Consider the following 22,640-nt stretch of genomic DNA (forward strand, 5'->3'; position numbering starts at 1 on the left):
TAAGCTCTTTGCTCTCTGTCCTTTCTGTGAAACATCTCTTAGTGAGGAAATACGCAGCACCGATTAACACTCTGCAGTTCCTTTGAGGAGTACTTACCTGTATCTTCAGTTATCTGGGGAACACTTCATTCGTCTGTAGAAGGTCCCTGGACTATAATGTTTTCATGTACAGTAATGTGGTGCCGGAGGATTGAATTTCCGTTCGGGCTGGTGGGTACTCTTCCGCCCCGACAATGGGGACCCGGTCGTCTGGAGGAGATGGCGACCGCTGCAGGAAACGCGACGGTGCTGGATTCGCGTCACGCGTGGAGGCGGAGGCGCCCCCTACCTCCCCCGCGGCTGCGGCAGCTCATCTCGCCCCCGCAGCGTCTGGCGAGGCACCCGCTCTCCGCCCCCAGCCACCGCTCTCGTTCAACTTTGGCAGCTCGACGGCGGTACTTGTCCGCCGGATATCGACGCGATGAGCCACCCCATCCTCCAGTCTCTCGCCACTGTAGGAAAACCTCCGACTGACCTCGGAGGAGTGCATGAGGTCACGTGCCGCGCATCCATCACTTTCAGTGAGCGACGATGCGAAAATACCAGTTTTGTGGGAGAGACCTCAGTGACGTTTATAATGTAACATCGTCGACTGAAGAAACATCCATAGTAATCTCTGAACGATGCATTAACTCTGTGTGTATTCAGCTATCATTTAGGTATTCCAACGTGACAACCGTATGATTATTATTCATGATTGAGGAGTGACATCCCATAATAAGAATACTTCCTTAGTTTTTATAGTACTGCTTCTCATACGAGTTGTGAATGTGGGGAAACAACATAAGTTGTGACGTGCAGCATTTTAAACTATCAGTCTTCGCAAGTTAAATTTTAGGTAAGGGAACAAATGCCAGGATATCCGGAAACAGATGGTGAATCTGCAGTAAAGCTATGTTACATTACACATTTCATGGTATCGATTTGCTAATTACACGCCCGGAAAGTCGTGACTCTTGAAGTGCCTCTTTCGGGACGTGTCCTACCCGGATCGAATCCTCTAGCCGGATTAACGATGGGCGGCCGGTGTGGCTGAGCGGTTCTAGGCGCTTCAGTCTGGAACCGCGCGACCGCTATGGTCGCAGGTTTGAATCCTGCCTCGGGCATGGATGTGTGAGATGTTCTTAGGTTAGTTAGGTTTAAGTAGTTCTACGTTCTAGGGGACTGATGACCTCAGATGTTAAGTCCCATAGCGCTCAGAGCCATTTGAACCATTTTTTTATTATCGATGGGGCCCGGTATATGGGCCAGCTTGGATGTGGTTTTTAGGCGGTTTCCCCCATCCCACTACGTGAATGCCACCCTGCTACCCAAGTTTCACCTTAGTTAAACAATTCACAAACATTTAGAAAATTTTATTCCACCCTCACCTGAATAACACTACACGCAGACATTTAGGGTACATGTATTGTGTCTCGCGGGTTAGCGGGTTGGCGACAGGAAAGCCATCCGTCGATCCCTTGAATTAACCTTGTAAAATCCGTTCATAATCATGCGGACACTAGTCTGATGCCGGAAAAATGCATGAGCAAAGGAAGTACGTTTTATTAATTCATTGTTTATGTAGTCCATGTTGCCTAGCGCAGATGATACTGATAAACAAAGTTCTTTGCATTATTACTAACGATGTTAATGACAGTGATTGCTGGTGACCACCTACTTGAACCAACTGTTTAGCTGCATCTCAATAGACACACGAATGTCAAAATTCCTGCTGAACATCGTGCCTATTTTCCTGAAGAATGTCCCTTTACCCATAAGGCAGGTAATTGGCAAAAGGATGATTGAGTACGACTTTTCTTCGGTAACATTGTTATTCCACACATCACCAATATGTTACCCTGGAGATGGACTGGCGAAGAAAACTCATGTGTCAGCCAATTCTGTTTCCCGATTTGGGTTATGTAAGTGGTGGAATCTGAAAAGTGTTGAGTGTGCTGAACCGGTTACTGATGCAGAGACCATTGAACACCGTGTCTACCTCGTTCGTGACGTTATTCGGCCACTGACTTTAACATTCGAAAGAGTGACGCATTTACACTTACTTGGATTGCATCCAGTAGTGACCACTTCAAACATTTTTTGTAACGTGGTAGAAATTAACACCAGTCAACATGCAACATAAATTGCTTTATAGGAGAATTTTCGTCCATTTCCAAACACATTGTGGAACAGCAATATGCACTGACAATTAGGATTCGTCTTAGTGGCTCGGCACCCGAGATGACACATTCTTACTTGTCTCAGTGGCTGCCCGTTGCAGGCTCACTCAATTGCAGTTACGCTTTGCACATCGTTCAGGTCACACTCTAGCTAGTGAATTAATGGAAGTCCTTTACAAAGTATATGCCTCCATGGAATTTTATAGAAGCTTTCAGAATATCAACAACTGAGTCATGTCTAATTTCAATTCTGTGCTTGAAATACATCAAGTGATATTGAAGATCCCTTAAAATCTAAATTTTATAAGTTTCCACTAGAAACACCATCGTGATTAATTAATATATTCTTGTAAATGTATCAGAAGATGGCTTGAAACAGATGTCACTAAACAGTAAGTTAAATAATGTTTTTTACAGAACATTAAGAGCTACTTCATGTTCTCAGTTTTCAAACGGTACTTATTATTTTCAGTAGTTTGACAGTGTTATTTTCTTTTATAATTCTCTCTGAGTGGTTAAAGGCCTGAAGGCAGCTTGCATTTGACATATATCTTGTAATTTGTTAACATCATTAAATATGAATGAGCTTGTAAATCATATTGTGTAATCAAGCAGTGAGTCACCTACACACAGTGATATGCTCTAAAATAATTAAATTAGGTATTCCAATAACAACGTCTTTCCTAGTGTCCTTGAGACAGGTGAAATCTAATTATTTTGATTTTATTCACTGTTTGGAAAATACAAAGTTAGGAAAATGATTCAAATAAATTCTTAGTTGTGGTCTGGTAAAATAAACACCAGTCTTGGATTAGGACTTAGGCCTGTTCAGACTCCTGCCTACGAGGAGATACGAGGAGAGATCTATGATCGTGAGTCATGTGATCAGTACGTCGCTACGCCCTCCTGCCATACAGCCAGTGGAATAATCCTGATGACGGCACTACTTCTTTATCCAAGAAACTCCTCATTAGGCCTTACAAGGGTGAGTGGACCTGCACACCTCCGAAAAACTTCATGTTCCAGGAATCGAAACCTCATCACCGCACTTTTCTTTGGGCCTTCTTCCCTCCCATTATTGCCCTTCGATTCGTTCACCTTTAGTTTCGTTCGCTGCCAGGCTTCTGTTCCTTTTATCTTGTCTGCTGAAACGTAACAATTTACCTGGAAAAAGGAATCGAAGGCAGTGACGTTAGCTATTCAGCTATGTATGCAGTCGCTGGGGATCGGTGAAGGAGGAAAACTACTCTACTACGTGCGAAAAGCTGAGATGCTGATGGGCTACATTTCGTTCTAGCGAATCAGAAGAGGGGAATAGAGAGAGACTGGCACATGCTCATCTCGAGGAGTCGTTATTCAAGTTTAGTAACATGTTTCGGTGTGGCAGTGGTTTCGTAAAAATATGATTTCCTTTACGGAGAAGATGAGATCAGGTTTTTTAATAGTTTCGCCCTCAGCAACTTGCGAACTGGTCTTTGCTAATAGTTCGCAAAGACGTAGAGTAATTATGATAGACATGCTGCGTAGGTTATTTGATTTGTGTCTCATGGAGACACTCTCGTATAGTTCGAAATGCACTTGGTGCCTAGAGTCGCGTGTGAAGTGGACGTGGGTCTACGGCAGCCGCAGCGGTCGGCAATTTTGACGAGACTGTTCAGTTTATTCAAAATGGTTGTTAATAGACAAGATTTGGCGGTCATTTTACTCATCTGGCACTCCAGACCCACGGTTATTTTTCTTTAACTCCCTATGGCAGAATTGTGATGATTTGCAAAGGCGAACAGTTCATTAGGCTCATATGTCATAAAAGGTCTGAGTTTTTGCGCTTTTCGTGGTCTGTAAACTGGTTAAGGTATCGTGTATTGGTTCAAATGGCTCTGAGCACTATGGGACTTAACATCTTAGGTCATCAGTTGAAGAGAGGTGTTCAAATGGTTCAAATGGCTCTGAGCACTATGGGACTCAACTGCTGTGGTCATTAGTCCCCTGGAACTTATAACTAATTAAACCTAACTAACCTAAGGACATCACACACATCCAAGCCCGAGGCAGGATTCGAACCTGCGACCGTAGCAGTGCCGCGGTTCCGGACTGCAGCGCCTAGAACCGCACGGCCACCGCGGCACGCTGGATCGTGTATTGGTCGTCACGTTCGGTGCATTATGCATTCAGTTACGCCATTCTTTCCTAGAATTTAGATCATCTATATTTTGCTGGTTGGCGTGCACATATGTTTAAATATGTATGATTACTGCAATTATGTTCCACGTGCTTCCTGAAATCAAAGTAGCTCATGTTGCTTACTTACTTGACTTGAAGTCACTACAAATCATTTAATTAATTTCTTATTTCTTAAGTCATTTGGGCCCTACTGAATATTCGAAGTTCCACGTATCACTTCCGCATTATTAGTAATTACTATCCCTTTCTTTGCACATTTTCAGTTGTGAAGGTGAGTTTTGTTGTTGGTTGCTGGCTGCGATAATGCTGTGCCATAATTCTACGGTTTGCAGCCATGTTTCACAAAATAACTTGCACAGTGCATTGCATTTCTGTGTTCAGTATTCCAAAATTCTACTTTTAGTTTCAGTTATTTCGAATTAAGTCATTATTTAAATATCTCGTTTAAGTGTTGCACTCATGTTCAGAAAAAAACAGAACACCCTGAATGACTAGAGATAGGACATTGATATTCACAGAACATGTACGGCAGTATGTTCTACAGCCCAGTAGGGGCAGGGTCGGCTATTGACCCTGACGACTTGTTCCATGCGCGATATCATCGACCTATATAAGTCGCGAATGGTGTCCTGTCCTTTAGCCGTCCACGCTATATTCACATGGATCCACTACGGTGTTTGGCACGGGGTCACAGCCCTGCATCCGTCGTTTCATCATATCCCACACATTTAAGATTGGGGGCAAGCCTGGTAGTCTGGTGGGCCAGGGAAAAATACTGTCGTCCTGTGACACCAGGAACGCACGTGTTCGTGAGCAACATGTGGCTGTGTATTGTCTTGCTGAAAAATGGTGTCTGGAATGTTGTGCAGGAAGAGTGTAACTACGGATCGCTGAATATCATTCACGTAGGTCACACTCGCCACAGTTCCTTGGACAATCACCAACTGTGATTGTGGCTGCCCCCAGTAGCATCCCACACCATAAGGCGTCGAGTTAGTGGCGTATGTCTTGAGCTAATGCAGTCACTGTGATGCCGGTCCCCCTGTCTGCGGCGAACCAAAATGCAGCCATCATTTTCAAACAAACGGAGCCAGGATTCGTACGAAAACGCTATTTGAGGCCATTCCTGTCCACAGTGAGGTCGTTCCGTACACCATTACCGACTAGCATGTTTTTGCATGTTCGTCAAAGTAGGCGGAGAAGTGGACGACGCGTGCGTAACCCGTGCCGTAATAAACGCTGACAGATTGTCACCCCTGATACTGTACGACGTGATCCACTGTTCCGCTGCTGCGCCAGAGCCGAACGGGGCGCATATGTGTCCTACAATACTATTAGAATGAGGTGTCGATCTTCCTGGGGGTGGTCTGCGTGATGCGACGTGACCCATCTCGTTGTGTTTTACGGTCGTCCTTGAACCATTCTGCACACACCCGAAACACTTTGTCCTACACGCTGAGAAATTTCCTAGATGGATGCATCACATTTTCTCATGCCAATACTGCGGCCTCTTTCAAACTCACTGATTTGACGGCACGGTTCGCGTATTCGTCTGCGAGCCATCCTGCACTTCTGCTCAAGTCACACTGATCGATTACCTTCCGTTCATAGCGCCAACGAGAACCGCAGGCACATTTTACCTGTTGGTGGTGTTGTGCTGTGATATCGACGTTGACTTGAATATTCTGACCTTGAATTCTCGCGCCAATATGGTTCAAATGACAATCATTTGTGCAGAATGTACTAACGTACATCTCCTGTGAATATGGTCTGTCTCTAGTCGATCAAGGTGTTCAGTTTTTTTCTGAACATGAGAGTAATTATACCCTTATGTAACTGTAAGTACAGTGAGTACCAGACAGCGCCGAAATAATCTTTGCACAGTGTTTCAAGTACAAGTTGGTCACTATTGCACCCTTTTAATTTTCATATGATCTTGCGAACAATTTTCACACTTGTTAATGTTCAGTTCTTCAAGCCATGCCTACCTTTACAAGTTGCACGACTACAGTGAGCTACTGTATTTATATCTCATTCTTTTCCAGTGTCAGATTACGTTACGAAATTTTTTACTGAGTCACTAATTGGTTTAGATCAAGGTACAGCTCCACTCAGTCATAGTCTACAGAAATTACATTGTATATTCAATCTCGTAAAAATGTACCTCGCTTAAAGGTGTAAACAAAGTTTCCGGATATTTTAAGATTTTTATGGAATTTTGTGACTTTCTTCCAATGGGCTGAAAAATTACTAACGGCACGCCACGCTATCGTGGTTCCGAAACTTCTGATTACTGAATATTGCCGTATTGTGTAGTAACAAATATCATGTGAACCATCCAACTGTTTATTGACTTGTTAAGTTTGCAGTTAATGGAACAGTAGTCGCCAATTGTGGTCTTATGCTGCCTAGTAGTGATAGAATGTGCTATATGACTGAACGTAACAGCTAAAACTGTGAGCAAGTGTATGTTCCTACGTCAAAAACTGAGTTTGGCAAGGTTTGGTAGAAACATGCGTATCGCGGAAATAAAGATGTGGCACAGACATTTTAAACAAGAGATTGTTTTATTTAGTAGCCCCAAACGGCTGTTATTATCTGACTGCTTGACTATTACCGGTCTTTAACACTGTCACTGTTCTTAGCCATCACTGGAAGGTCTATCCCTTCACTGACTGCTGTTCTTATCAGAATAAGTAAAAACTAAACAGATGTCTACTATGGACAAGTACGTGGTCAAGTTTAATTCTTCACTTCTTAACAATAGGTAAGCCTAAATTCTCAAGTACACATTCGTACTTAAAAAGATACAAACACAAGATTACTACGTATTGAAGTAGCTAAAAGTGGTTACGTCTCGATTCATGCGAGGTTACTGAGTAGGCCTATTGATGTCGATAGTGCAAATTTCTGCTACGTAAACTTATAAATGTCTGACCATTTACAAATCTACTGACATTCTATTAAACAACGCGTGCTTAATTAATTGTAACTAAACTCACCCAAAGTGTAATATGAAACAGTTCTAACACGGTTCCCTTAGTTGTGCAGTAGTCAGATACGATAAGTTGTCTTTCCAATCACATAGCAAAGTGATTTCACAGTTCAGTAATAAACGACATGACATTCCTACTCCAGCGAAATGAGGTTATACTACTTGAGTCTTATAGAATAACACATTGGTGTGCAAAACATAAAGAGGACAGTAACTTTCGCATGATGTGCTAATGCAAAGTACCATAGCTCTATGAAACTTGGACCAGAGTAGAAAGAACTTTCTCTCCGGGTGGTAGGCTAATTAAAGAATAACCGTCTCGCTAATGATTTGGTATTAATTTCAATAAGGCATCGGTTCTAGTCACTTTAGTCTGGAACCGCGTGACCGCTACGGTCGCAGGTTCGAATCCTGCCTCGGGAATGGATGTGTGTGATGTCCTTAGGTTAGTTAGGTTTAAGTAGTTCTAAGTTCTAGGTGACTGATGACCACAGATGTTAAGTCCCATAGTGCTCAGAGCCATTTGAACCATTTGAACCAATAAGGCATCGAATTCGAAGGGAAATTATTACCCGGAAGAAGTCAGGTGTTGTCATAACTTGATAATTACTGTGCGATTTACTTCGCTTAATAACAATCGACAGAAATAAAAATGTACAAAATAATACGGAAACTAGTTAGTGAATTGTTGATCCGAAATGATGAATTAATTTTGACTCTGTTTGGAAATTACTGTAAACGAACGGTCGCCAGCTCACTTAGTGTGAGCGAAATCAATTAAATCTCTTGACTTTGAAATTAAATTAGGTTACTATTGTACGATGCTGGGAGGCGAGGACAGTCGCAATGGCACTCGCACTCATTATCAAAATACAATGTTCATCCAGAAAAATTTCAGCAATGAACCAAAACAAACTTGTAGATACTTCATGAAATTAATTACTAGTTCTTTACACTACCACCTACCTGACAACTGAACTGCGTTTCTCACACTAGTGCTAACTGCTATTAAACTTTTTCGCAAAGGTAAAGATTTCGAAAAGAATGATTTTACGATTTGAACTGACTGTCCTACGATAATAATTGGTTTTTAAAATGATTACGGAGTCCGCTAATTTGATGTATAATTACGTAAATTGCTTCTCATACAAATGAAACACGGAGTTTTGTTAACTATACTGCTTTGTCAAATTATTTTTCAATAATCAGCACTTAATTATCAGGTCCAGAAAAACTAATTTCTTGTTCTCTTTCATTTAAACTATTAATCAATTCGATAACTTCACTCTTCTAATCATTTACTTTCAGTTCATTAATGCCACACTCGGTTAGTTATAGATACGGAGAGCATCCTGTCAGGTAGTTGTTAGTGAGGATTGCACCCCTTAATGTATATAAGTTGAGAAAGTACCTGGTATTGGACGATTCACAACTAACACTGGCAAGTCTTTCACAATTCTAAATGATGATAGATGTCATGTATAATTTTGGTATCTGAATCGATTGTGAGCAAGCAACAATGTTGTCTAGCTGTATCACAGAAGTTAGTTACAATCTTTGACGTGCGTGAGGGCGCAGTGAGCATATAATGTCAAGCTGTGTTAGAGTGAGGAAGCAATGGTATTGTTATGTTTCAAATGTAAAGTCTCAGTTTATCAATGTGTTTAATGAACATTATTATATCAAGAAAGTAACGAAAACTGATTTCTGAAGGAGGACGTTTAATGGAACTAAGTGTATACCAGAAATGGAATGTCAGAGGAAAATATTATAGTGATGTACTTCAAACATTGCAGCAAAGCCAGCAATCGTGATAATCTAATATATAACCTCGATTGCGGTAATGAACCAACCTTTACCAGACTGAATATTATATTGATGTTCCTTTATTATTATTATTTCTGCGTCGGCGGAGTAACTTGGTTATTGTTCTGAGAGTTCCTAGATTTGAAGGATAGGAAAGTATATTGTATGGTTGTTAAAGACGTTTATTAAATTTAAAATCAGTCTTGAGCAGTTTTTCACAGTATGCCAACAAAACTTAGTGTTGTCATTTATGCCCATATTTCATTTTTCACTTACCTTTCTCTTACAGTTTTTTAATTGGTCATTGTTTCACCAGAATTATACTTCGTTTTGCAACTAACAGAGAACTCATTGCACCTCACGAGCGTCTCTCTGTAGATATATCAATTTGCATATTTAGCACAGCGGCGAGGACGAGAGAGCAGTACTGCAACGCGTTATCCAGATTTACGCAGAATAGAGGTAACTACTAAATATTTTCATGTGTTTTTTTTTATTCAATCTTGGCCAACTAATGTCATTCAGAGACATATTTTATGTGTTTTAGTTCTGGGATCAGTTCTGCAAAACTAATTATCGTAGGTTTTATGTCAAAGTTCATTATTCAGGCGGCTTATACTGTTCAAAATTCTTGCAGTCCAATAGGTGACTTTTACAGTATGAAAGTCCTCCCTTTACATTATGGACTGTGCGGCTCGTCCCGGCTGAGGTTCGAGTCCTCTTTCAGGCATGAGTGTGTCTGCGCTTGCCCTTGGGCTAATTTAGGTTAAGTAGTGTGTAAGCTTAAGGAGGTTCGAGTCCTCTTTCAGGCATGTGTGAGTCTGCGCTTGCCCTTAGGATAATTTAGGTTAAGTAGTGTGTAAGCTTAAGGACTGATGATGTTAGCAGTTAAGTCCCATAAGATTTCACACACGTTTGAACATTATTTTACGTTACGACAGTTAATCATTATTACATTGCAGCTTTGCCTTCTCATTGCGACAGCACAAGTTTCATTGCGATAGTTCATTTATTATTTCAGCTCAGATCTTACAATCAGAAGCAGCACTGCAGTATTCCCCTTATGTGTTTAGAGAACTTTCAACGATAAACTGGTTGGATCTTATTTTTTCATAGCGATGCGGCGACGTCCATTATACCGTGAGCAATGTACAGCCACAGGCTCTTCACCATAATTAACTTTGGACCCCCAGTACGTGGGATCTTGCAGTGAAACAAGTCGCGAATGGACTGTACTGAATATTTCCCCGACTTAAATTCCATCTTCGCAAGTGCGGGATGCGTTGGGGAGGCCTATTGTAGAACATCTACATGCACCAACGAGCATCCCCAGTTTTCAACAGAGCTGGAGGAGAAATGGAACTCCCTATCAGAAGAACTCTCCGAAAACCTTGAGGCAACCAGTGGAGCACGTTGCAGAGCAAGCACTGCCGTCCATGGTGATTACATGTCCTATTAAGAACAATATTCCAACATTTGTAAAGTCCAGGTGAACATGAAAAATTGCAGCGGCTTCAGTTTAACTATAGTCTTCGAATAAAATTTCCTTTCTCTTCGTCTCCTGTTTGGATGGTATGTTTAGGTAGTGCCCATTGGATACACAAATACATATACACTTTGTTTATATTAGAATAATGGACACCTTAGCAAAAATTGCTTTCTGTCTATTAGTGCCTGTGTCTCACATTAAATAGCTCTCATAATCCCAGCAACCTTCCAAGTTAGTCTTCCGTAGCACAGAAGTCGCCAGACAGCTTCATTTTGTATCCACTGTCCGCTGTACACCGAGTTGAAGAAAGTGGTCACATACCTCCTAATATCATGTCTGACCTCTTTTACACGTCGTAGTGACGCAACTACACGCGGCTCGGACTCCACAAGTCGTTGGAAGCCCCTTGCAGAAATACTGAGCCGTGTTGTCTCTGTAACCGCCTATAATTGCGAAAGTACATCCGTTGCAAGATTTTATGTCCGATGTCGAATACCTGGGTGGTCTAATCATTCGCTCGAATTTTTCACAATGTTCTTCAAACCAGTCGCGATCAATTGTGGATTGGTGACATGGTGCATTTTCATGCAAAAAATTCCATCGTTGTTTGCGAACAACGAGTGGCTGCAGATGTTCACAAGGGGCTGAGCACAACCATTTCCAGTCAACAAACCGTTCAGTTGGATCAGAGGACCTAGCCCATTCCATGTAAACACAGCCCATACCATTATGGAGCCACCACCAACTTGCACAGTGCTTGGTGACCACTTGGGTACATTGTTTCGAAGATGAGGGGAGAGGGAAGGGAGGAAGGGTGGAGTGGGCGGGGTCTGCGCCAAACTCGAGCCCTCCAGTCGGCTCTTACCAACTGAAATTGGGGCTGATTTGTCCAGACCACGATTTTCCAGTCGTCTACTGTCCCACCGATATGGTGAACGCTCCGAAGAGACGTTGAAAACTATGTCGCGCCGTTAGCGAAGGTATTCGCGTCGGTAATCTGCTGCCATGGCTCATTAACGCTAAATTTCGCTGCATTGTCCTAAAGGATATGTTCGTCGTACGTCCCAAATTAATTTTTGCGGCTACTTGGCACAGTGCTGCTTGTCTGTTAGCACTGACAACTCTACGCAGACGCTACTGCTCTCGGTCGTTACGTGAAGGACGTCGGCCACTGCGTTGTGCGTGGCGAGAGGCAATGCTTCTCGCCAATCCCAGAAGGTTGGAATTCTGGGCACACTCTTGACACTGTGGATCTCGGAATACTGAACTCCCTAACGATTTCTGGAGCAGCATGTCCCATGCGTCTAGCTTCAAGTACCGTTCCGCGTTCAAAGTCTGTTGATTGTCGTGGTGCGGCCATAATCACGTCGGACACATTTTCACACGAATCACCCGAGAAGAAATGGCAGCTCCGTCAATGCCCTGCTATTTTATATATTCTGTACGCGATATTACCGCTCTCTGTATGTATGTACATCCCTACCCCATGACTTTTATCACTTCAGTGTAGTTAATTAAGTCTTTCCTCCTTTCGATCAAAAAACACAGCTGTTACCCTCCAGATACACAGCGACACTCATCGACGAAACTGCGGACAGTTCTCTTCTTCCGTTGACTTCATTACGTCGTCCGTGATGATCTTCTATGTCGATTATCTTGAAAAATCTTTTGTGTCAGTTAATACATGTTCTCCTCTTTTCTCTCCTCAAACTCTCTTCTCCATTGAAAAGTTACAAACCTCGATGTTTCTTCGAAAAATTCGGTAACTCATCATAACAATTACACTATTACTCATATGCGGCACCATCTTCACTCTTCTCGTAGCTGAACTTACAAAACTGATTCTGTCTCTCTCTCTCTCTCTCTCTCTCTCTCTCTTTCTCTCAGTACTTCGACTCTCTTTTATCGGATCATTCCACACAAAAAATAGCTATCCTTCCAAAAGATACAACTTATTTCTGCATTAACAAAACTGACATGTCCCTTATGCTGATCATTCCACTTCATTCTCCAGTGTAATCTATCTCTTCCTCCTGTATAAAGCCGGCCGCTGTAGGCGAGTGGTTCTAGGCGTTTCAGTCTGGAACCGCGCGACAGCTATGGTCTCAGGTTCGAATCCTGCCCCGGCTATGGATGTGTGTGATGTCCTTAAGTTAGTTAGTTTTAAGTAGTTCTAAGTTCTAGGGGACTGATGACCTCCGATGTTAAGTACCATAGTGCTCAGAGCCATTTGAACCATTTTTTCTGTATAAAATTCCAGAGATAAATTTGATCCGTAATACTTAGAATTTACTGCTAGAATTTGTATTTGCATTATCATGCAAAATAATGAAAGACATATTTATAAATTACTTTGGATTAGTTCTTATTCATGCTGTAATTTATAATTCGTGAAGACATCTCTAAAAAAGTCACTGAGGAACAAATTACATTAAATCAACGTTAAGTTCTCCGATGAAAGATGTGCATATGTGACCATCAGTAACATTTTTATCAGTCTCTTCATTTATAATAAACAGGACACTTCAAAACAGATTTTAAACTCCTTTTTAAAGATTAAATTATACATTATCATTGAATTTAAAGCAAAATGAATTGGTAAGTACTTATTAGCTGTACATCCAGCAGAATTGCTTAAACAGGTAGTTAAGGCTTTGGGAATAAATTGTGACACTAGACAGTGTCCAAAAGACGCATGTCGAATATTCAGTAGTTTCGAGGCCGAATAGAAACATTTTAAAAAATACCGGAAATCTCCTTTGTAACGAATACAAGACTTACGTGATTTATCCTACGCTTTGCATACCTTCTGAACGATCTCTCAGTCATTCACTGACAAGGTACAGTATCTGTCGTGGTGGTGCAACCGAGCGGAGATGTGTTACGATATCAGACAACGGAATGCAGTTCACCACCTTAGTTCCTCCCACACATGCACTGTAGAACTGAGGTTCCCAGATATCGCTGATCTGTTCGATGCTGACGAAACTTACACTCACAGAAAATGATACCGCCAACATTTTATTGTTGTTGCCTTCACTCCAAGTATTGCCTGCGTGTGCCTCTACGCGATAGTCTGTCCTGTGCAGCATTTTTTTCTCTCTGCATTACTACAGGAACTACTACATACTGTAGTCAAGCTTTGGTAGTCTTTTATAAGTTTTAATCCACATACTTCCCTTGCATTACTAAATTAACTATTCATTCCTCAGGATGTTATCAACCTATCCATCCTTTTCGTCAGATTATGCCATAACCATCTTTTCTATCCGATTCCATCCACCAGTTAATCAATATACTCTTCTAATGTTCAGCATTATTCTGTAATGTGACATTTCGAAAGCTGCTGTACTTGACCTACGTATACAAGTGTCACCATAACGCCTTCCTAAATGCCTGACTTCATAAAGGCTAAAGAAACTGAAATGTGCAGTAGTGAAGAATATCGAATAAAATGAAATTTTAATGCAACTAAGGACAGAAAGACTGTGAGATGGATGTAACTCGAAAAAAATCATAAGTGGTTTCCTAACAGTGACATTTATATTTGCTGGTGTCACATTACTCTTTTTCAGAAAAGCTTATGTCTTTTAAAAGATTTTTTTTATATCCACTCCGCATTGCGATACCTCAACTACGTGTCTCTCAAATTCGACTAAACACTTACGACGTTCGACGACGATGAAAAATTCGTTATACTTTACAAAGTTAGTAACTCTTCACACCAGGACCAAACCACATCGGCCGAGCAAGGTAGGCACTGGGAAGGCTGTTAAAGACCGAACTCCCTTACCCACCGCTACTAAGCAATGTCTCTATCAAGGATATCCTTGCATACAAATGAGAAACTACTCATTCTACAAATTCAAGTTGGAATAATGTGTGAAGAGCACATTCAATTGGCCTCTGTTAACTTTGAGCTCCCTTAACCCTTACAACAACACTAACAACAACCACAAGCACCTTACCCGCTGTGGATACCTCCGATCAATAATAAGATAACGCAGATCTTATTCTGAAGTATACAAGTTCAGATCTCTGTGCGGTCACCCTGATTTAGGTTGTCTAATGGTTTCTTAAGCTCGGATAAGGGTAATGCCTTTCTGGTCCATATGAAATGAATACGAACGATTTCGTTCCCAACCTTCCCTTTTCAGAGTTTGTCCTCCTTTGTGATGATCTCATTGTCGAAGGAATCTTCAATTTTATCGTTCCTGCTCGTAATGTCATTGTCTGTCACCGACTCCTATTACAAAATGAAACACCTTTGCACGAACCAGAGTGGTACGGTCATTGTGAAACATCTAGCGTTCAAACCAACTGCATTGGTCCATCGAGATTCACGTTTTAAAAGTTTTCGAAGTTTATAACCAAATGTACACGATTTAAATATTATACGTGTAATGCACTACTTTACGTTTTCTCTAATGCAAGTAGGTCAGACTTCTTTTCTTTATCGACAATGCATCTGCATTTTTGTTAATATATACATTATTTAAGTAGAATTAAAACAATACCTCATTACTTATTTGCGATATACAATGTTCGTGCTCAAAGGTAAATTTAAAGTTTGAAAAAAGCACCCATACCCATAATATTCCAGATTTTTTACAAAATATGTTAATTATTTCCTGCTGTTTCCAAAATTCGAGAATTGCTAAAAACCAGAAAAGATGACAAGGCAAAACTAAGAAAACTATAGTTCAGCGTCTTTCAGACTGCTTTGCAGGAACAGTAGATGCCAAAATATGGATGTTATAAATTACATTCATTTTAATACGAAAGTCTCAAACTGGGCGGAGCTTGTCTCATTGCTGTTATTATTTCCCGAAGTTTCATTTAGACAGCTAGTGTATGTACAGAAGGTAGCGAAAAATCCTATTTTAAGACATTTGTTGTAGCACTTTTGCCAACAATACGCTAAGCCACTTTTATTGTGATACTGTGACAGTTAAAAACACACTAAAGTTATAGTGTTGAAATTCGCACTCTACCTATTGAGTGACTTGCTTTTTGCAATTTCCCTAAATTACTCGAAGCGTACAAATTTTCTCTCACTGGATCAGTATCACATCACGAACATTGCCAAAGATTTCTTAATATTTGTGATCGTTTCATTTCTGAAAACTACACTGCACAACGCCATTAAAGGATCACTGTTTCGAAATTCCGTAACTGTCTCCCATTGCGACGCATAAATTTGAAATTTGTCTCAGAGGTGCCTGGAACATTACTCTCAAATGCTGCAAAACCGTCGCGCCCTAAAGCGGCATTCTCGGGCTTGACGACGCTTCCGCTAGCAATATCTCGGCACATGCGAGAAAGAAGGTCAGAGTTCAGAAGTTTCATATCAGGTGTAAGATGAATTAATGATATCGCATTGACACCAAATTTCACCAATGTGCGCAACGCCATTGTAGATGTGTCACACTATTGGAAGTTCGTCGCACCCCGTCTCCCCCACATTTCACCCCATCATTTGACGCCTCCGTGGAGGAGGTCAGAACGGCGACGCCCAGGACGTCATGTGGTTTCTTATGGGTGGGCAGGGAAAACATTTCAGAGACTCAGCCGCTCAGAACGGACACTAAATGGATTCAGCGTGCGGTGTAAAGGGCCTAGAGTAAATGAGACCAACCCTGCCCTTGGAGTCTTGAGTACCTCATATTTCGCCGACAGGAACTACAGTTCGCAGTCTCATGAGCAACAGAAAGACGCCTTAACAGCTTTCTACACTGCTGACACTCATCAGATAATTCATTCCTTCTGTAGTGGAGCTGCAATCATATTGAACTTTATCTGATCATTTTGGTGTGTAGCACCCTGCCTTCAGGCCACAAGTGGCCCATCGGGACCCTCCGACCGCCGTGTCAGAATAGGACGGGCGTGTGGTCGGCATACTACTCTCCTGGTCGTTATGATGGTTTTGGTTGAGCGGCGCCACTACTATTCTTTCGAGGAGCTCCTCAATTGGCATCGCGAAGCTGAGTGTACCCCGAAAAATGGCCGGCCACGCCAGACAGCGCTTAACATTGGTGATCTGACGGGAACCAGTATATCCACTGTGGCAAGGCCATTGCCCATTTTGATGTGTAGAACGAGCACAGTTTTAGCTCTGGTATACAGGTTGGAACCAATAGGGAACGTTCAAAACCATTCGAAGATTACTGAACGTGATCCGAAGCAGCAAAGTGTGTCTATACATTTGCAGCCCTCCTTTTTCGAGCCCTGCTGTGGCGTAATGACAGGTGACGGCAGCCGTGGGTTGAAACATTGACGCATCTGTGAATAAAACGACAAAGGATGGCTCTAAGACCCCCAGATTGGGAGCACTCTTAGTGCCACCTCTGCACCTTTGTTGCACACTTTAAAAATGTTCCTGTAAAGATACTTAACCTGATTTGAACTCCGCTAGTGTTCTGGCGCGTGAGAGCAGCCTTTCCGAATCTAAGGCGTGACGAAGGGGTTGCCTGCTCTCAGGCGTTACAGCAGCAGTGGAGCGTCTGTCGAGTGAAAGGGCGTCGAAGTTTCGGTTCAGCTGAGAGTGTTGCAGAATGGAGGGTCATAGAGAGACCCTCGGATGTTTTATTTACGCGTGTGTCAATGTTTCACTCTATCGTGATGAAACCAAGAGAGAGTCAGAAGACAGGGGGCTGAGACAGCATGAACGCTCTTTGCTGCTTCTGATCACGTTCAGATTTAGACGAATTATTCCGAATGGTTCGTACTGGTTCCACACTGTTTACCGTAGCATCTTCAGTGGGATTGCAGCCCCACTATGTCGTTACAGAAGGGTTGATTCGTAGAGAGGGTGTCAGCAGTGTGTAACGTTCACAACAACGCCATCCTGTTGCTGATCGCACTGCAGACTGTCGTTTTCGATCGCGTAGGTATGGGAATCGACGCCTCATTGGAAGGGTTCTTACACTGACGGCCTATTCCTACCTTCACATGTCGATTCTCAACAGAGCTGTGTCTGCTATATTTTCCTCGGCCACCCATAAGAAAACAGAGTGAATTCATTCCTGAGTGTTGCAATTCTGACCTTCTTCTCGGAGGTGTCAAAATAATGGGTGAAATGTGGGGGAGAGGGAATGTGATGACCTCCTCATCACTTGATGTGTGCCCGATGGCGTTGGCAGAACTATTGTGAAATTTGGTGCCAATGTGACATCAGTAATCCACCTCACACTTCAAGTGAACGTGTGAGCTCTGGCCATTTTTCGGCACTAAGTCGCTACCTTGCTGTTGGAAGCGTCGCCAAACGCGATGGTGATGTCGCAGCGCGCCACGCTTTAGCACCATTACAGAGGAATGTTGTAGGCACGTTTGAGCCAATTTTCAATGGGAGACAGTTACCGAGTCTCAAAAAAAGTGATTTTTTTTAAATTGTGTTGCGCACTGTACATTAAAAACGATACTGAAGACACTAAGATTTTACTATCACTCTTAGCAACTTAAGAATCAGATTCTATATAGACGATTGGTTCAGAGCAGAAGGATATTGTGACAGGAACCTGGAAATTACTGAGGAACTTACAGGAAGCCATAGTACGTTGATACATACGGTAATGTAATTGAAAATCATTACAAGACGTTAGAAACATTGAATGACGATGTAATGGCTATACAGGGATTCTCAAAAGGTATTACGTTCTATGACAGAGTAATGAATTATTATCACAGCCAAGGAAGTTATTTCTGCAGCTCGCGGTAAAAGTTGCGTTCGTATCAAGTTATAGAGACATCTCCTTTAGCACGATGCGTATCTTAACAATACTGTTTATGTATCCCATGCGCTTTTTAACGTCAGCCGCGAGAATAACCACTTAAATCATTGAAATTCTCAAAGCGATGCATATTGTTAGTCAGATAGAGAAAAACCGGTTAATTATGGACGATCTCTATGAGGCTGTGAAATACTCCCCCACTCTGAACATAAATTTACGACAATTCATTGACGGTTCCTGTCGCAGCTGCGTTTTACGATCTAAACTTCAGCAGATTTGGCAGTTGTAGAATCAGAAGCCTTATGTGTGAAACCAGTCTTCGTAGATATCTTTCGTCATTCTTTTCCTCTTACATAGGACTGCCCTTCACCTTTTACACAAAAAATCGTTTTCATGTAGGGATGTATTTTTTGTTTGTATGTGGGTAATCGCAGTTTCTTTGTACTCATATGAAATAATGTAGATTTTTCATGTATTTAGTATCAACAAAATAATGAATGTTCAAGACATGCATCAATATTCTTATTGGTACCACAATTAATGATTCTCTGCCCGACAACATTTTGTACGCTAGAGGTGCTCTACCTCACACGGTATTGCAACAATCTAATTACACTCCGCGAGCCATGTCGACTAACGTGATGGCTTTAAAACGTCAAACACATCAGAGCGAATATTAGCATCCTACCACTACTGGCACAGATTTCAGAATTAAATTTTATTGAACAAAACAAATCAACATATCTGCATATTTTAACTGAAACAGCATAGCTGTATTGTTAGGTATTTTCCTACTGTTCAGGGTAGTTCGAGACACTTCTATTGTTCTCATTAATCAGTGGAATCTCTGCGACGGCTGCAACAATACGGATGCGCTGCGTAGGGGTACCGCCGTTGCTCTGGTATAACATTTATCCCCTTGGCGGACACACGTTGCGTCATGAATAGTCAAAAGCCCGGGACACAGCAGAGGGTGAATGCTACTGCTTTAATTAGCCGCTGGAACGGTCTGGCTGCTCTCTAACACAGGCGCGCAGAGAGATTACCAGCGAGTCGAGCGATGCAATATTTATCACGGATTGTAGGGAGAGACAATATTTGCAACTACGGCGTAACTGTCAACGCGGAACGCCGTGCTGGTCATTACTCACAGCGACATATTAATACACTGACGGAAAAAATTGTGACACCAAGAATAATTAACGTGGAGGAATGAAATTTCAGAAATATATTTATGTAGGTGATACATTTAAGTGATTAACATTGCAAGATCACAGGTTAATGTAAGCGCGAGGTAAGCCATTGAATGTGAAATTAAGATACACTACTGGCCATTAAAATTGCTACGTCACGAAGATGACGTGCTACAGACGCGAAATTTAACCGACAGTAACAAGATGCTGTCATATGCAAATGATGAGCTTTTTAGAGCATTCACACAACGTTGGCGCCGGAGGCGACACCAACAACGTGCTGACACGAGGAAAGTTTCCAACCGATTTCTCATACACAAACAGCAGTTAACCGGCGTTGGCTGGTGAAACGTTGTTGTGATGCCTCGTGTAAGGAGGAGAAATGCGTACCATCACGTTTGCGACTTTGATAAAGGTCGGATTGTAGCCTATCGCGATTGCGGTTTATCGTATCGCGACATTGCTGCTCACGTTGGTCGAGATCCAATGACTGTTAGCAGAATATGGAATCGGTGGGTTCAGGAGGGTAATATACACTCCTGGAAATGGAAAAAAAGAACACATTGACACCGGTGTGTCAGACCCACCATACTTGCTCCGGACACTGCGAGAGGGCTGTACAAGCAATGATCACACGCACGGCACAGCGGACACACCAGGAACCGCGGTGTTGGCCGTCGAATGGCGCTAGCTGCGCAGCATTTGTGCACCGCCGCCGTCAGTGTCAGCCAGTTTGCAGTGGCATACGGAGCTCCATCGCAGTCTTTAACACTGGTAGCATGCCGCGACAGCGTGGACGTGAACCGTATGTGCAGTTGACGGACTTAGAGCGAGGGCGTATAGTGGGCATGCGGGAGGCCGGGTGGACGTACCGCCGAATTGCTCAACACGTGGGGCGAGAGGTCTCCACAGTACATCGATGTTGTCGCCAGTGGTCGGCGGAAGGTGCACGTGCCCGTCGACCTGGGACCGGACCGCAGCGACGCACGGATGCACGCCAAGACCGTAGGATCCTACGCAGTGCCGTAGGGGACCGCACCGCCCCTTCCCAGCAAATTAGGGACACTGTTGCTCCTGGGGTATCGGCGAGGACCATTCGCAACCGTCTCCATGAAGCTGGGCTACGGTCCCGCACACCGTTAGGCCGTCTTCCGCTCACGCCCCAACATCGTGCAGCCCGCCTCCAATGGTGTCGCGACAGGCGTGAATGGAGGGACGAATGGAGACGTGTCGTCTTCAGCGATGAGAGTCGCTTCTGCCTTGGTGCCAATGATGGTCGTATGCGTGTTTGGCGCCGTGCAGGTGAGCGCCACAATCAGGACTGCATACGACCGAGGCACACAGGGCCAACACCCGGCATCATGGTGTGGGGAGCGATCTCCTACACTGGCCATACACCACTGGTGATCGTCGAGGGGACACTGAATAGTGCACGGTACATCCAAACCGTCATCGAACCCATCGTTCTACCATTCCTAGACTGGCAAGGGAACTTGCTGTTCCAACAGAACAATGCACGTCCGCATGTATCCCGTGCCACCCAACGTGCTCTAGAAGGTGTAAGTTAACTACCCTGGCCAGCAAGATCTCCGGATCTGTCCCCCATTGAGCATGTTTGGGACTGGATGAAGCGTCGTCTCACGCGATCTGCACGTCCAGCACGAACGCTGGTCCAACTGAGGCGCCAGGTGGAAATGGCATGGCAAGCCGTTCCACAGGACTACATCCAGCATCTCTACGATCGTCTCCATGGGAGAATAGCAGCCTGCATTGCTGCGAAAGGTGGATATACACTGTACTAGTGCCGACATTGTGCATGCTCTGTTGCCTGTGTCTATGTGCCTGTGGTTCTGTCAGTGTGATCATGTGATGTATCTGACCCCAGGAATGTGTCAATAAAGTTTCCCCTTCCTGGGACAATGAATTCACGGTGTTCTTATTTCAATTTCCAGGAGTGTAGAACGCCGCTTTGGATCCCAACGGCCGCGTATCACTAGCAGTCGAGATGACAGGCATCTTATCCGCATGGCTGTAACCAATCGTGCAGCCATGTCTTGATCCCTGAGTCAACAGATGGGGACGTTTACAAGACAACAACCATCTGCACGAACTTTTCGACGACGTCTGCAGGAGCATGGACTATCATCTCGGAGACCATGGCTGCGGTTACCCTTGACGCTGCATCACAGGCAGGAGCGCCTGCGATGGTGTACTCAACGACGAACGTAGGTGCACGATTTGCAAAACGTCATTTTTTTGGATGAATCCAGGTTTTGTTTACAGCATCATGATGGTCGCATCTGTGTTTGGCGACATCGCGTTGAACGCACGTTGGAAGCGTGTAATCGTCATCGCCATACTAGCGTATCACCCTGCGTGATGGTATGGGGTTCCATTGGTTACACGTCTCGGTCACCTCTTGTTCGCATTGACGGCACTTTGAACAGTGGACGTTACACTTCAGATGTGTTACGACCCGTGACTCTACCGTTCATTCGATCCCTGTGAAACCCTACATTTCAGTAGGAAAATGCACGACCGCATGTTGCAGGTCCTGTACGGGCCTTTCTACATACAGAAAGTGTTCGACTGCTGCCCTGACCAGCACATTCTCCTGATCTGTTACCAATTGAAAACGACTGGTCAATGGTGGCCGATCAACTGGCTCGTCACAATACGCCAGTCACTACTCTTGATGATCGGTGGTATCGTGTTGAAGCTGCATGGGCAGCTGTACGTGTACACGCCATCCAAGCTCTTTTTGGCTCTATGCCCAGGCGTATCAAGGCCGTTATTACGGCCAAGGGTGGTTGTTCTGGGTACTGATTTCTCAGGATCTATGCACCAAAATTGCGTGAAAATGTAATCACACATCAGTTCTAGTATAATATATTTGTCCAATTAATACCGGTTTATCATCTGCATTGGTGTAGCAATTTTAATGACCTGTATATATATTAATTACAGGTGTAACCGACAAACTATGGGACGATTTTTCATGCCTATTGCGCCTGGTCGGTCAATGTATATACGGTTAATGTCGTT

This window comes from Schistocerca nitens, chromosome 7, assembly GCF_023898315.1.
Source record: "Schistocerca nitens isolate TAMUIC-IGC-003100 chromosome 7, iqSchNite1.1, whole genome shotgun sequence".
In the NCBI taxonomy this organism is placed as follows: domain Eukaryota; kingdom Metazoa; phylum Arthropoda; class Insecta; order Orthoptera; family Acrididae; genus Schistocerca; species Schistocerca nitens.